Raw genomic sequence first — 17485 nt, 5'->3', positions numbered from 1 at the left:
CCTATGCCTCCTCCATCTACCGCTTCCGTTGGGTTTATCTCACTCCTGTACCCCATCCTGGAAATGTGGCAACCTGTTCCACGTAGCTACTCTCAACTCTCACTCTGCTGTCAGGACACTTTTTTGTTTTGTGGTTTAGTGATTTCCCGGTCCTTGACAGAGTAGGGATATACCCTCTAGTGCATTATCTTTCTGACAGCCAGGGCTGTCTTTAGGGTTTTCTTCCATTGTTCATTTTTTGTTCCCTTTTCTTTCTCTTTTTTCTTCCCTAGTATACATTCTACTAGTTTCATTTTTGGAACACACACATGTTTTGCACTTTCTGGTTTCAGTAGCGTGTTAGTGCTGCTGACCCCGAGTTTAGCTAGTAGACCTTGAGTTTAGCTAACCAATTGAAAATGCCCCCAATGGAACTGAACATTTATAATCCAGAGACATATGGTTTCAACCTCTGAGTGGGGGCCTATCAACTTCAAAATTTATATAGTGTTGACTATTCTGAGAAAAAGTTTTTTCAAATGTTTTTTTCTAATGTGTGTATATAACTGTCTTTTGCATTGTATGAAATACTGTGTACATGAACATGGATATTTATTGGTTCTTTTTTGTACATATTGTGCTTGATTTGGAATTTATGTTGAGTTAATAGTGCTTGGTAATTGACAGACCTTGCTTATGAGTAATAATTGAAATAATAAAAAGTCACTTCTGTATAATGCTTAAACAGAAGTACGAAATGGTGATTTTTGTAAAATGTATCCCTATGAAAACTTAGGTGGACACAGAAAACTAGATAGCTTGTGCCATATTTCTGGTATTGAGAAGTTTATTATAAATTAAATTTATATATATGTTTAGTGAACCTGTCAGGACACTTTTTTGTTTTGTGGTTTAGTGATTTCCCGGTCCTTGACAGAGTAGGGATATACCCTCTAGTGCATTATCTTTCTGACAGCCAGGGCTGCCTTTAGGGTTTTCTTCCATTGTTCATTTTTTGTTCCCTTTTCTTTCTCTTTTTTCTTCCCTAGTATACATTCTACTAGTTTCATTTTTGGAACACACACATGTTTTGCACTTTCTGGTTTCAGTAGCGTGTTAGTGCTGCTGACCCCGAGTTTAGCTAGTAGACCTTGAGTTTAGCTAACCAATTGAAAATGCCCCCAATGGAACTGAACATTTATAATCCAGAGACATATGGTTTCAACCTCTGAGTGGGGGCCTATCAACTTCAAAATTTATATAGTGTTGACTATTCTGAGAAAAAGTTTTTTCAAATGTTTTTTTCTAATGTGTGTATATAACTGTCTTTTGCATTGTATGAAATACTGTGTACATGAACATGGATATTTATTGGTTCTTTTTTGTACATATTGTGCTTGATTTGGAATTTATGTTGAGTTAATAGTGCTTGGTAATTGACAGACCTTGCTTATGAGTAATAATTGAAATAATAAAAAGTCACTTCTGTATAATGCTTAAACAGAAGTACGAAATGGTGATTTTTGTAAAATGTATCCCTATGAAAACTTAGGTGGACACAGAAAACTAGATAGCTTGTGCCATATTTCTGGTATTGAGAAGTTTATTATAAATTAAATTTATATATATGTTTAGTGAACCTGTCAGGACACTTTTTTGTTTTGTGGTTTAGTGATTTCCCGGTCCTTGACAGAGTAGGGATATACCCTCTAGTGCATTATCTTTCTGACAGCCAGGGCTGTCTTTAGGGTTTTCTTCCATTGTTCATTTTTTGTTCCCTTTTCTTTCTCTTTTTTCTTCCCTAGTATACATTCTACTAGTTTCATTTTTGGAACACACACATGTTTTGCACTTTCTGGTTTCAGTAGCGTGTTAGTGCTGCTGACCCCGAGTTTAGCTAGTAGACCTTGAGTTTAGCTAACCAATTGAAAATGCCCCCAATGGAACTGAACATTTATAATCCAGAGACATATGGTTTCAACCTCTGAGTGGGGGCCTATCAACTTCAAAATTTATATAGTGTTGACTATTCTGAGAAAAAGTTTTTTCAAATGTTTTTTTCTAATGTGTGTATATAACTGTCTTTTGCATTGTATGAAATACTGTGTACATGAACATGGATATTTATTGGTTCTTTTTTGTACATATTGTGCTTGATTTGGAATTTATGTTGAGTTAATAGTGCTTGGTAATTGACAGACCTTGCTTATGAGTAATAATTGAAATAATAAAAAGTCACTTCTGTATAATGCTTAAACAGAAGTACGAAATGGTGATTTTTGTAAAATGTATCCCTATGAAAACTTAGGTGGACACAGAAAACTAGATAGCTTGTGCCATATTTCTGGTATTGAGAAGTTTATTATAAATTAAATTTATATATATGTTTAGTGAACCTGTCAGGACACTTTTTTGTTTTGTGGTTTAGTGATTTCCCGGTCCTTGACAGAGTAGGGATATACCCTCTAGTGCATTATCTTTCTGACAGCCAGGGCTGTCTTTAGGGTTTTCTTCCATTGTTCATTTTTTGTTCCCTTTTCTTTCTCTTTTTTCTTCCCTAGTATACATTCTACTAGTTTCATTTTTGGAACACACACATGTTTTGCACTTTCTGGTTTCAGTAGCGTGTTAGTGCTGCTGACCCCGAGTTTAGCTAGTAGACCTTGAGTTTAGCTAACCAATTGAAAATGCCCCCAATGGAACTGAACATTTATAATCCAGAGACATATGGTTTCAACCTCTGAGTGGGGGCCTATCAACTTCAAAATTTATATAGTGTTGACTATTCTGAGAAAAAGTTTTTTCAAATGTTTTTTTCTAATGTGTGTATATAACTGTCTTTTGCATTGTATGAAATACTGTGTACATGAACATGGATATTTATTGGTTCTTTTTTGTACATATTGTGCTTGATTTGGAATTTATGTTGAGTTAATAGTGCTTGGTAATTGACAGACCTTGCTTATGAGTAATAATTGAAATAATAAAAAGTCACTTCTGTATAATGCTTAAACAGAAGTACGAAATGGTGATTTTTGTAAAATGTATCCCTATGAAAACTTAGGTGGACACAGAAAACTAGATAGCTTGTGCCATATTTCTGGTATTGAGAAGTTTATTATAAATTAAATTTATATATATGTTTAGTGAACCTGTCAGGACACTTTTTTGTTTTGTGGTTTAGTGATTTCCCGGTCCTTGACAGAGTAGGGATATACCCTCTAGTGCATTATCTTTCTGACAGCCAGGGCTGTCTTTAGGGTTTTCTTCCATTGTTCATTTTTTGTTCCCTTTTCTTTCTCTTTTTTCTTCCCTAGTATACATTCTACTAGTTTCATTTTTGGAACACACACATGTTTTGCACTTTCTGGTTTCAGTAGCGTGTTAGTGCTGCTGACCCCGAGTTTAGCTAGTAGACCTTGAGTTTAGCTAACCAATTGAAAATGCCCCCAATGGAACTGAACATTTATAATCCAGAGACATATGGTTTCAACCTCTGAGTGGGGGCCTATCAACTTCAAAATTTATATAGTGTTGACTATTCTGAGAAAAAGTTTTTTCAAATGTTTTTTTCTAATGTGTGTATATAACTGTCTTTTGCATTGTATGAAATACTGTGTACATGAACATGGATATTTATTGGTTCTTTTTTGTACATATTGTGCTTGATTTGGAATTTATGTTGAGTTAATAGTGCTTGGTAATTGACAGACCTTGCTTATGAGTAATAATTGAAATAATAAAAAGTCACTTCTGTATAATGCTTAAACAGAAGTACGAAATGGTGATTTTTGTAAAATGTATCCCTATGAAAACTTAGGTGGACACAGAAAACTAGATAGCTTGTGCCATATTTCTGGTATTGAGAAGTTTATTATAAATTAAATTTATATATATGTTTAGTGAACCTGTCAGGACACTTTTTTGTTTTGTGGTTTAGTGATTTCCCGGTCCTTGACAGAGTAGGGATATACCCTCTAGTGCATTATCTTTCTGACAGCCAGGGCTGTCTTTAGGGTTTTCTTCCATTGTTCATTTTTTGTTCCCTTTTCTTTCTCTTTTTTCTTCCCTAGTATACATTCTACTAGTTTCATTTTTGGAACACACACATGTTTTGCACTTTCTGGTTTCAGTAGCGTGTTAGTGCTGCTGACCCCGAGTTTAGCTAGTAGACCTTGAGTTTAGCTAACCAATTGAAAATGCCCCCAATGGAACTGAACATTTATAATCCAGAGACATATGGTTTCAACCTCTGAGTGGGGGCCTATCAACTTCAAAATTTATATAGTGTTGACTATTCTGAGAAAAAGTGTTTTCAAATGTTTTTTTCTAATGTGTGTATATAACTGTCTTTTGCATTGTATGAAATACTGTGTACATGAACATGGATATTTATTGGTTCTTTTTTGTACATATTGTGCTTGATTTGGAATTTATGTTGAGTTAATAGTGCTTGGTAATTGACAGACCTTGCTTATGAGTAATAATTGAAATAATAAAAAGTCACTTCTGTATAATGCTTAAACAGAAGTACGAAATGGTGATTTTTGTAAAATGTATCCCTATGAAAACTTAGGTGGACACAGAAAACTAGATAGCTTGTGCCATATTTCTGGTATTGAGAAGTTTATTATAAATTAAATTTATATATATGTTTAGTGAACCTGTCAGGACACTTTTTTGTTTTGTGGTCAAACACTGCTCTGACATTTGCCACTTCCTCGAAGACCTTGACCTGAATGTCTTCGCTCTCACTGAGACATTGGTCACGGCCGCTCTGTCACAAGTTTTGACACTCTCCTCCCCGAGCGCTACAAGATCCTCTCCGAGCCCAGAACCAACTGGCCTGCAGGTGGAGTGCCGTTTCGATGTGACTTTAACAAACCAAAAAATAAATAATGAAATTTTAACAAAACCAAAATTACTGAAGAAATTACGATTTTCTTTTTGGTGAGGCGGGGGCGGTCGCCCCATGTTTAAAACCCCACCCCAAACCCGCACCTCACCAGATTTAACCCCTTACCCCAAACCACATACATATATTTTTAATTCAGTATTTTTTCGTTGTTTTTTATAAATTATAAATTTGTTATTTTTTTTAATTAGTTATAATCACTGGATACTGGAGTGGCCCTGATCTTTCCTGAGTGGGTCCCTGCTTCTGTCATTCCTACGCAGGCCTATTCCTCCTTTGAATGCCTGGTCTGCTGGCTCTATATCTCTCCTGGCCTCACCGTGACCTAGGGCACCATCTACAGGCCACCTGGCCAGGTCGCTTTCTTTCTCTCAGAATGGGCTGACCCTCTCCTCTTCTCTCCTTGCCTCCATCTCTCAACATCTTCTCCTCGAAGACCTCAACATTCACCTGGATGCTTTTAACGCCTCCTCTGGGATCTTCTGCAACTCTTCCGCCCTTTCCATTCTAGCCTCTGGTCCGACAAACTCTGCTGGACCCACCTTGGATGTTCATCTCCTCTGAAATCCCCCTTTCCAACCGTCTGACTACTCCTCTCTTTTGGACTAACACTTTCTGCTCTGCTCCCACCTAAACTTCTTGTCCTCCAGGCAAAGCCCACCTCAGCACTGTCACCTTCCTTCTCAGTCATTTGGCCCATGAAGCCAGTGTCCGTGGCTGCCTTTGCCTCAACTTTCTATGCTACTCCTTCTCCTGCGGCTGACACCCACTCTGACACAGCCCTCTCTAACCTGCATTTTTCTATCTCCAACACCTTAAATATCCTTGCCCTTGTTATAAGGATCCGTCTGAAGCCTACCTCCAAGTACAGCTCTAGGTATGACCCTAACCTCGCCACTCTGAACCGCAAGTGCAGGGTGGCTGAGAGGAAGTGGAGGGCTTCGAGTGCATCCTCTGACAAACTGGCCTGCTGCCTGTGCCACAGGCAATACAGACTCTCCGTCTTCTCCAAGAAGAGGGTCCATGTTCAAGCCTGCACCTCTGCGTCCTCTAACAACACAGCCAAACTCTTTAAAATCTGCAAGGAACTGGCCAATCGTACTGCAGTCTCCACCTCTCCTGTTCCCCATGTACAGCTCTGGCTTCTAATTTCACCACTAAAACCCAAGACAACTTGTCCTCGCATTCCTCCTCCTCCCTCCCTCTTCCTATCTTGGCTGCCTCTCCGTCTCCTCTTTCTCTTTCCTCCCTCTCTCTGAAAAAAACCTAACAATGTTTCTAGGCAAGTACGATCTATGAAAGTGTCATCCAAACAGGTGCTCCCCTGCTCCTCCAGAACTATTAAGGACCACATTGCCACCCTCGCTCCAGCCTTGGCCAATTTCTGTAATCACTCTTTCACCACTGGATCTTTCTCCTCTCCCCTCAAAAAGCCTTCTGCCGATCCTACCTGTCTGGAAAACTATCGCCTGATTTCTATCACTCCATTCCCAGGCAAACTCCAGAAAAGCTGGCCATCTCCCAGTTTACACTACACACTGACAGGCCGTTTCATGGAATTAATGTGTGCCGAAAATTCCGGCGCAGAGGTGCCAAAACGTGCGATTCGCAGTAAAAGTGCGAAAATCGCAGTGCAACTGCGAAAATCGCAGGGAAACCAGCGCACATCGATTCATGGAAGTCCGTGCGCGAGAAAAATATTGGATGTGCGCTGAAAAAGTGTGCGGCGCACGCCGGCGCACAGGTCATCCAACGGCATGTGCCACGGCCGCTGCGAAATCGCACATAGCGCGGCGCACATTAAAAAAGTAGGCGGAACACGGGGTGTAACACTCGGAATGGGGAACAACGCGTGAAAATATGGGCGTCACGGGGGAAGTACAGGAGGCAAGTGCTCGGAACGCCCACATGCTCGCCTACAACTCGTATTCATGGAATCGAATAGGGCAAACCAGCGCACGGTCAAGGACGCGCACAGGGCCAAACAAGTACGCCACAAGAAAGCAGGCGGTAGCGTCCCTGCGCCTGAAATAAATGTGCGCCAAAATGTGCGCTAACAAAAAGCACCCATATACAGCTATGATGAATGATCCATACTGTGGCCCTCTAGGACAAATGAGGTGCAAAGGGGTACCGACAATCACGGACACCCGCTGTGTGAAAAATATCGTGTGCGTGTAATACGGGGTTCGTGGGAAGTTCCACACGCAATTGGCCTGGGCACGTGTATTCCGGGGTGCACGGGAAGTTTCACACGCAAATTTGCAGGGTACGTGTATTTCGGTGTGCGCGTGAAGTTCCACACGCAATTTCAGCATGGTACGTGTACTCCGGGTGCGTGGGAAATACCACACGCGAATCCAGCAGCCTACGTGTATTTCGGGGGTGCCAGGGAGTCCCACACGAGAATTGGCTGTGTAGGTCCTTCCAGCTGTTCCCTCTACACCCTCAACGGCCCCTGCAGGCGGCCCACACCACAGGGGACTACCCTGCACATGTCCCGCAGGCAGCCCATCCACCATGGCCATGCCCCCCAGGCAACCCACATATCACCTTGCACTACTGCCCACCAACGCATGTCTCCCAGCACCCCCATCCCCCAGCAGTGCAGGGCACCCTCCACCAGGACCCCACTCCTGTCTCTCAGCACCCACACCCCCCAGCATCCAGGGGCACCCTCCACCAGGCCCCCACTCATGTCTCCCAGCACCCACACCCCCCAGCATCCAGGGGCACCCTCCACCAGGCCCCCACTCATGTCCCCCTGCACCCCCACCACCAGCAGTCAGGGGCACCCTCCACCAGGCCCCCACTCCAGTCCCCCTGCACCCCCACCCACCAGCAGTCAGGGGGACCCTCCACCAGACCCCCACTCATGTCCAACTCATGTCCCCCTGCACCACCACCCCCCAGAACTGTAGGGCATCCTCCACCAGGCCCCCACTCCTTTCTCCCTGCACCCCCACCCCCAGCACTGTGGGGCACCCTCCACCAGGCCCCCATTCATGTCTCCACCCCACCCCCCAGCAGTGCGATTTGCCTGGGTACGTGTATTTCAGGGGTGCACGGGTAGTCTTACACGCAATTTCATCAGGGTACGTGTATTATGGTTCCGGGTGAACATCCACACGCGATATCAGCAGGGTATGTGTATTACGGGGTTCGTGGGAAGTTCCACACGCGATTGCCCTGGGTACGTGTATTCCGGGGTGCGCGTGAAGTTCCACACGCAATTTCAGCAGGGTACGTGTACTCCGGGTGCGCAGGAAATTCCACACGTGAATCCAGCAGCCTACGTGTATTTCGGGGGTGCCGGGAGTCCCACACGTGAATTGGCCATGTGGGTCCACCCAGCTGTTCCCTCTACACCCTCCACGGCCCCTGCAGGCGGCCCACACCACAGGGGACTACCCTGAACCCCTGCACATGTCCCGCAGGCAGCCCATCCACCATGGCCATGCCCCCCAACCAACCCACATGTCACCTTGCACTACTGCCCACCAACGCAAGTCTCCCAGCACCCCCACCCCCCAGCATCCAGGGGCACCCTCCACCAGGCCCCCACTCATGTCCCCCTGCACCCCCACCCCCCAGGATCCAGGGGCACCCTCCATCAGGCCCCCACTCATGTCCAACTCATGTCCCCCTGCACCCCAGCACTGTAGGGCACCCTCCACGAGGCCCCCACTCCCGTCTCCCTGCACCCCACCCCCCTGCATCCAGGGGCACCCTCCACCAGGCCCCCACTCCTGTCTCCCAGCACCCACACCCCCAAGCACTGTAGGGCACCCTCCACCAGGCCCCCACTCATGTCCGCCTGCACCCCCACCCCCTGCATCCAGGGGCACCCTCCACCAGGCCCCCACTCATGTCTCCCAGCACCGCCACCCCCCAGCAGTGCAGGGCACCCTCCACCAGGCCCCCACTCCTGTCCCCCTGCACCCCCACCCACCAGCACTGTAGGGCACCCTCCACCATGCCCCCACTCCTGTCTCCCAGCACCCCCACCCCCCAGCAGTGCAGGGCACCCTCCACCAGGCCCCCACTCCTGTCCCCCTGCACTCCCACCCATCAGCAGTCAAGGGCACCCTCCACCAGGCCCCCACTCCTGTCCCCCTGCACCCACACCCCCCAGCACTGTAGGGCACCCTCCACCAGGCCCCCACTCCTGTCCCCCTGCATCCTGGGGCACCCTCCACCAGGCCCCCACTCCTGTCTCCCAGCACCCACACCCCCCAGCACTGTAGGGCACCCTCCACCAGGCCCCCACTCATGTCCCCCTGCACCCCCACCCCTTGCATCCAGGGGCACCCTCCACCAGGCCCCCGCTCCTGTCTCCCAGCACCCACACCCCCCAGCACTGTAAGGCACCCTCCACCAGGCCCCAACTCATGCCCCCCTGCACCCCCACCCCCTGCATCCAGGGGCACCCTCCACCAGGCCCCCCACTCCTGTCCCCCTGCACCCACACCCCCCAGCACTGTAGGGCACCCTCCACCAGGCACCCCACTCCTGTCTCCCTACACCCCCACCCCCCAGCACTGTAGGGCACCCTCCACCAGGCCCCCACTCCTGTCCCCCTGCACCCACACCCCCCAGCACTGTAGGGCACCCTCCACCAGGCCACCACTCCTGTCTCCCAGCACCCCCACCCCCCAGCACTGTAGGGCACCCACCCCCCAGCACTGTAGGGCACCCTCCACCAGGCCCCCACTCCTGTCCCCCTGCAACCGCAACCCCTGCATCCAGGGGCACCCTCCACCAGGCCCCCACTCCTGTCTCCCTGCAACCGCACCCCCCAGCAGTGCAGGGCACCCTCCACCAGGCCCCCACTCCTGTCCCCCTGCACCCCCACCCACCAGCACTGTAGGGCACCCTCCACCATACCCCACTCCTGTCTCCCAGCACGCCCACCCCCCAGCAGTGCAGGGCACCCTCCACCAGGCCCCCACTCCGGTCCACCTGCAACACCACCCACCAGCAGTCAAGGGCACCCTCCACCAGGCCCCCACTCATGTCCAACTCATGTCCCCCTGCACCCCCACCCCCCTGCATCCAGGGGCACCCTCCACCAGGCCCCCACTCCTGTCTCCCAGCACCCCCACCCCCCTGCATCCAGGGGCACCCTCCACCAGGCCCCCTCTTCTGTCTCCCAGCACCCACACCCACCCCAGCACTGTAGGGCACCCTCCAACAGGCCCCCACTCCTGTCCCCCTGCACCCAGACCCCCCCAGCACTGTAGGGCACCCTCCTCCAGGCCACCACTCCTGTCTCCCAGCACCCCCACCCCCCAGCACTGTAGGGCACCCTCCACCAGGCCCCCACTCCTGTCCCCTGCACCCCCACCCACCAGCAGTGCAGGGCACCCTCCACCAGGCCCCCACTCCTGTCTCCCTGCATCCCCACCCCCAGCAAGCACTGTAGGGCACCCTCCACCAGGCCCCCTCTTCTGTCTCCCAGCACCCACACCCCCCAGCACTGTAGGGCACCCTCACCAGGCCCCCACTCATGTCCCCCTGAACCCCCACCCCCTGCATCCAGGGGCACCCTCCATAAGGCCCCCACTCCTGTCCCCCTGCACCCCCACCCACCAGCACTGTAGGGCACCCTCCACCAGGCCCCCACTCCTGTCCCCCTGAACCCCCACCCCCTGCATCCAGGGGCACCCTCCATAAGGCCCCCACTCCTGTCCCCCTGCACCCCCACCCACCAGCACTGTAGGGGACCCTCCACCAGGCCCCCACTCATGTCCCCCTGCACCCCCACCCCCCTGCATCCAGGGGCACCCTCCACCAGGCCCCCACTCATGTCCCCCTGCACCCCACCCCCCTGCATCCAGGGGCACCTTCCACCAGGCCCCATCTTCTGTCTCTCAGCACCCACACCCCCCAGCACTGTAGGGCACCCTCCACCAGGCCCCCACTCATGTCCCCCTGCACCCCCACCCCCCTGCATCCAGGGGCACCCTCCACCCGGCCCCCACTCCTGTCTCCCTGCACCCCCACCCCCCAGCAGTGCAGGGCACCCTCCACCAGGCCCCCACTCCTATCCCCCTGCACCCCCACCCACCAGCACTGTAGGGCACCCTCCACCAGGCCCCCACTCCTGTCTCCCAGCACCCACACCCCCCAGCACTGTAGGGCACCCTCCACCAGGCCCCTACTCATGTCCCCCTGCACCCCCACCCCCCTGCATCCAGGGGCACCCTCCAACAGGCCCCCACTCCTGTCTCCCAGCACCCACACCCCCCAGCACTGTAGGGGAACCCTCCACCAGGCCCCCACTCATGTCTCCCAGCACCCCCAACCCCCAGCACTGTAGGGCACCCTCCACCAGGCCCCCACTCCTGTCCCCCTGCACCCCCACCCCCCTGCATCCAGGGGCACCCACCACTAGGCCCCCACACATGTCTCCCAGCACCGCAACACCCCAGCAGTGCAGGGCACCCTCCACCATGCCAGCATGAAGCAGCCGCATGTCCCACGCAGCATAAAAGAGTGCGCAAACAACACGCAAACTCAGACGCCAGGATGAATATACCGTTCCTAGCAGCAGTGCCCGTGGGATACCGCAGGAGGAGGAGAAGAAGGATAGTCAGGGCCAGAATCTTCACACCCAGAACCAGCCTATTTGGTATGCCTGATGACCAGGTGTATGGGAGGTACAGGTTTCCACCACACATAATACTCGACCTGGTCAGTGAGTGGGAGGATGACCTCACATCACCCACCATGTGCTCCCAAGCACTCAGCCTCCTGGAGAAGGTCCTCAGTGTACTGCACTTCTTGGCTACCGGATCATTTCACCGGACAAGTGCCATAGTGGGGGGGGTGGTGGTAGGTGTCACAGGCCACGCAGTCACGGTGCCTACACCAGGTATTGGCCATCATCACTGGACACCCATCAGTCCGCAGGCACATATACCTGCCCAGAACACCTGCAGAAAGGCAGGCTGTCAGCCAGGATTTCTACAGGGTGGCACAATTCCCCAAATTGCTAGGTGCCATTGATTGCACCCATGTGGCTCTACGTCCCCCCAGGGCATCTGAGCACAGCTATAGAAACCGCAAGCACTGGCATTCCATCAACGTCCAGGTAGTATGTGATGCCAAGGGAATCATCACCTCAGTATATGCCAACTATCCAGGGTCCACCCACGACAGCTTCATTTACAGGATGTCAACCCTAAACTGGGACATGGATGCTGGGCGGCATGGCGATGCATGGCTGCTTGGTGACTATAAATGCCACAGCACACGCATGCATGACAGATACAGAGTAATGTCAATCCCCCACTAATGATCCCCATCACCACCTGTTAGGGAGAATTCTCTGTTTAGGCTGAATTTCCTAACCTAGTGAGTCCCACAGCAGCTTTGCTGGATTTCTGGAGTTTGTTTTTTTCCATCCTGCCAAGAGTGAGACTCTTTTCCTCCCACTCTTGGACATGTATGTGTGTAATTCCTTTGAATGTCAATGTGTTCTATGGGCTATGGGGTCTTTTACTCCATAGGGTCTCATATGTTTTTCTATGTGTGTTACCCCGCACCCTATGTGCCGTAACACTGGGGCGTCCTAGCGGACCTCCACCATAGACTCCATACCCGGGGACTGACTACTGTCTCCGCGGGCATGTAAAGTCACCATTGGCTTTACTAGACTTAAATTTACTAACAAAACTAGTACAAACCATCTTATTGTGGACGTACTAGTAGGGGTAATTCGATTACTCCTGGATCTGTTATTCGAGGGGGCACTGTCCCGTCCCCCCTCGTCGAGTTTTGGCTGGTGGCAGTGGAAACTACTTGTTATGTTCGACCCAAACTCCTGTCTCCCAGCACCCCCACCCCCAGCAGTGCAGGGCACCCTCCACCAGGCCCCCACTCCTGTCCCCCTGCACCCCCACCCACCAGCAGTCAGGGGCACCCTCCACCAGGCCCCCACTCATGTCCAACTCATGGTTCCCTGCACTCCCCCCCCCCTGCATCCAGGGGCACCCTCCACCAGGCCCCCACTCCTGTCTCCCAGCACCCACACCCCCCAGCACTGTAAGGCACCCTCCACCAGGCCCCCACTCATGTCCCCCTGCACCCCCACCCCCCTGAATCCAGGGGCACCCTCCACCAGGCCCCCACTCCTGTCTCCCAGCACCCCCACCCCCCAGCACTGTGGGGCAACCTCCACCAGGCCCCCACTCATGTCCCCCCCACCTCCCAGCAGTGCGATTTGCCTGGGTACGTGTATTTCAGGGGTGCGCGGGTAGTCTTACACGCGATTTCATCAGGGTACGTGTATTATGGGTCCGCGACGCAATATCAGCAGGGTACGTGTATTACAGGGTTCGGGGGAAGTTCCACACGCGATTGCCCTGGGCACGTGTATTTCAGTGTGCACGTGAAGTTCCACACGCGACTGGGCCTGTGAGAGTGGGGTACGTGTATTCCAGGGGTGGGTGGGAATATTTACTTGCGACTTGGCCTGGGAGCGCGTGTTACGTGTATTCCTGGGGTGGGCGGGAAGATTTACACGGTCGCCTACAACGCGCCAAAAAAAAAAGGTCCAATCCGGAAACACGTACGCCAGCATGAAGCAGCCGCACGTCCCACGCAGCATAAAAGAGTGCGCAAACAACACGCAAGCTCAGACGCCAGGATGAATATACCGTTCCTAGCAGCAGTGCCCGTGGGATAACGCAGGAGGAGGAGAAGGATAGTCAGGGCCAGAATCTTCACACCCAGAACCAGCCTATTTTGTATGCCTGATGACCAGGTGTATGGGAGGTACAGGTTTCCACCACACATAATACTCGACCTGGTCAGTGAGTGGGAGGATGACCTCACATCACCCACGCTGTGCTCCCAGGCACTCAGCCCCCTGGAGAAGGTCCTCAGTGTACTGCACTTCTTGGCTACCGGATCATTTCAGCGGACAAGTGCCATAGTGGGGGGGGGGGTGTCACAGGCCACGCAGTCACGGTGCCTACACCAGGTATTGGCCATCATCACTGCACACCCATCAGTCCGCAGGCACATATACCTGCCCAGAACACCTGCAGAAAGGCAGGCTGTCAGCCAGGATTTCTACAGGGTGGCACAATTCCCCAAATTGCTAGGTGCCATTGATTGCACCCATGTGGCTCTACGTCCCCCCAGGGCATCTGAGCACAGCTATAGAAACCGCAAGCGCTGGCATTCCATCAACGTCCAGGTAGTATGTGATGCCAAGGGAATCATCACCTCAGTATATGCCAACTATCCAGGGTCCACCCACGACAGCTTCATTTACAGGATGTCAACCCTAAACTGGGACACGGAAGCTGGGCGGCATGGCGATGCATGGCTGCTTGGTGAGTATAAATGCCACAGCACACGCATGCATGACAGATACAGAGTAATGTCAATCCCCCACTAATGATCCCCATCACCACCTGTTAGGGAGAATTCTCTGTTTAGGCTGAATTTCCTAACCTAGTGAGTCCCCCAGCAGCTTTGCTGGATTTCTGGAGTTTGTTTTTTTCCATCCTGCCAAGGGTGAGACTCTTTTCCTCCCACTCTTTGACATTCAAAGGAATTACACACATACATGTCCATGTGTTCTATGGGCTATGGGGTCTTTTACTCCATAGGGTCTCATGTTTTTCTATGTGTGTTACCCCGCACCCTACGTGCCGTAAAACTGGAGCGTCCTAGCGGACCTCCACCATAAACTCCATACCCGGGGACTGACTACTGTCTCCGCGGGAATGTAAAGTCACCATTGGCTTTACTAGACTTAAATTTACTAACAGAACTAGTACAAACCATCTTATTGTGGACGTACTAGTAGGGGTAATTCGATCACTCCTGGATCTGTTATTCGAGGGGGCACTGTCCCGTCCCCCCTCGTCGAGTTTTGGCTGGTGGCAGTGGAAACTACTTGTTATGTTCCACCCCGAACATAACCCTATGGGATTCGTCCCATTGTTAGAGATTGATACTTTTTCTTGTTAATCTCTAACGTACCACCTATCTACTTATCTTAAATAAGTTTATCGGATGGTATTTTCTGCCAGAACTCGGTTTGTAAAATGGCGTCTGTGTTCGTCTCTGTGACTCCTAAACCAAAGGTCGAGCCCTTTGTTCCACTTTTGGCGGGCTCTGTACAGAGACCCTCCAAAGTGGTGCCATTCTGTCTGGGTTACCACAGGGGTGTGGGAGGGGGTTTAGGCACCCTGGACCGAGTTGCCTTGCCAACTCCGGTCGCACTCTGGAGTGATTGGCCCAAGTGGTGAGCCTCCCCGCTCACCACTTAGCGCGTATTGATTGACAGCTAGGCTGAATGAATGGGGGTTTTCTGCATAAAAGCAGGGCTTTTGGGACTGGATCTTCAGAAGTCGCCACAGGACCTAAGAATCCGACGAGGGTAACGCTGAGCTGACCTGCACGACGACACCTCCGATGGAGCCCTGCGGAACCGACTCACCACTTCCCGACGACAGAGGAGATCTCCCTGCCGGAGAGTCTCTTCCCCTAGCTGGTGGGAACAACCAGCCCCTTTGCTTTTTATTCGCCTCAGGACGCAGTGGTCGAATTGCCCATGCAGAGCACCTCGGCAACCGGATAGCCACTACCCCTGCACCGCGACCAAAAGGTGGTGCCTTGTGACGGAGCATTCCGCGGCTGGTCTCTTCCCTGGTGGTGCACCGGACTTCACTTTTCTTCGACGATGAGATCATCTCTACTCTTGGCAAAGACCCGATGTGCATCCACCACCTGGAACATCTGCCCCCAGCCGGAGCTGCCCTCCACAACAAGGTACCGTGTCCGCCTGGCATCCCTTTCGATCGGTTCGAGTGAGGTGTCTTAATCCTCTCCTTTCCGTTGGGTCGCCTCCAAGCTTTCTCACGTATTGTTCTGAACTAGTTCAATCTGCCGATAACAATTTGCTACAAAGACTTGAACGCATTTCCACTAAGACTTTTTGGGACATACCGCCTTGCCTCTCTCCGAGTGGGCCTGGCCTCTGAACTTTATGATCTATTTTGGTTCTTGCCTTCTTACCTTGCATTTTTTAGTCGTGAAGTATTGAACTGTGTTGATTTCTTAACCTACTGATTTTTCTCTCCTGTCCTAACTAATATTAGAGTGCCATCTAGGTTGTGGCATACACCTCTGTCTGTAAATAAGTGGTGCCGGTAGAACCTAGACTTGTCGAAATATTGTTAGAGGGATCGATCGTTTCTTCTTCGTAGAGTAATAGTGCCATAGTGTTTTCCATAGATGTTCCGTTATAAATAAATACCTTAATATCTTTACACTGAGACTCGTTGCGTGTTTGCTTGTCTTACTGTGAAGAATTGCCCTATATTGTATACTCCACATACTGCTTAACTCTTCTTGAGAGAAGTCTGACTGCTCAGCCACAGCTACCAACAGTGAATCTGTGTGGTACAGACTGCTACCAAGTGGGTTTACTGCCAAACACCTGTAGTCCTAAATCTTTTGCAGTGGTCCCAGAGGGAACAGCACAGGTTTCCGCCTAACACTGGTGTACAGCGGTGGGATTTGTATCGAGTATACAGTTTAGAGTGCTTTTCGACACTTTAGGATAACTAACCACAAAACTTAGCACTAAAAAGCAACTTTCAGAAACATGTCTACGATGGAAACTTACAGTCAAGAGTCCTTGTCAGGTGAAAATACTGAGAGTTTGCGAGCTCTCTGTAGGCAAGAGAATCTTCCTGTAAGAGGCAAGAAGTTAGAACTAATAGAGAGATTGCTGGCGAACCAAAGTCTGGGTACTGGTTCAGAGGAACCAATTTCTCCAGCAAATGTAGATAACAGTGATGGTGTTGATCTAAATCGTAATTCTGATGATAGCGATGAAGAGGCTGACGAGGACGGAGAGGCTAACGAAACTGTCTCCCCTGCTCCTCTACCTGCCTTACCAGCTGTGCCTACGGGGCCCATACCAGGTCCCACAAGTAACCCTGCTTATTTTGAACTTGAAAAAATGAAGCTCGAATTAGAATACAAACAGTTCTTGGCTCAATCTGAACGAAACCAAGAGCTCGAGTTCAGACGGATGAATGCCCAGGCTGAGCAGAAGCAAGCTGAGTTAAAACTCGGGGAAATAGAACTTAATCACGAGTTAGAGATGAAAAAGTTGTCTATGGAAAATGCTTCTCTCTCTCTGGTTCCTCTAGGAGATCCAGTCCCAAAAGACCCCGGATGCCGAAGGAATTAGTGGGTATGTATGAACCGAGATTGGATGTGTTGGATTGGTTGAAACTGTTTGAGTACAATCATGGGATCCAGGACATCACCGGGAATGATTTACTTCCCTGGTTGTTCTCTAGGCTCCCTCCTGTTGCGACTGATGTGGTAATGGAATTGGGGGAGGCGGATAAGACGGATTACGAAAGTGTGAAACTAGCTTTGATAGCTAGATTCGGGAAGACCCCTTCCCAGTATCTTAAGAGGTTTAGAACCCTTAAAAAGCATGATGGTACCCCTTGGGCTACCTGGGTGAGTGAAGGGTTGAAAAACTTAGAGGGATGGATTAAGGGTTACAAAGTGAACACTTATGAGGGTATGAAGAATCTTTTTATG

At 50.5% G+C, this 17485-nt stretch overlaps 1 protein-coding gene across 2 annotated transcripts in view; it reads right to left on the bottom strand.

Annotated features, from left to right (window-relative positions):
- Positions 1-17485, bottom strand: part of MTMR7 (myotubularin related protein 7) — a 591157-nt gene that overhangs the window by 42574 nt on the left and 531098 nt on the right. The gene's annotated exons all lie outside the window — the stretch shown is intronic.

Source organism: Ambystoma mexicanum, chromosome 6q (assembly GCF_040938575.1).
Source record: "Ambystoma mexicanum isolate Mex_15411 chromosome 6q, UKY_AmexF1_1, whole genome shotgun sequence".
Taxonomy (NCBI): domain Eukaryota; kingdom Metazoa; phylum Chordata; class Amphibia; order Caudata; family Ambystomatidae; genus Ambystoma; species Ambystoma mexicanum.
The sequence above is the reverse complement of the archived record's forward strand: the minus strand, read 5'-3'. Positions and strand labels throughout refer to the sequence as shown.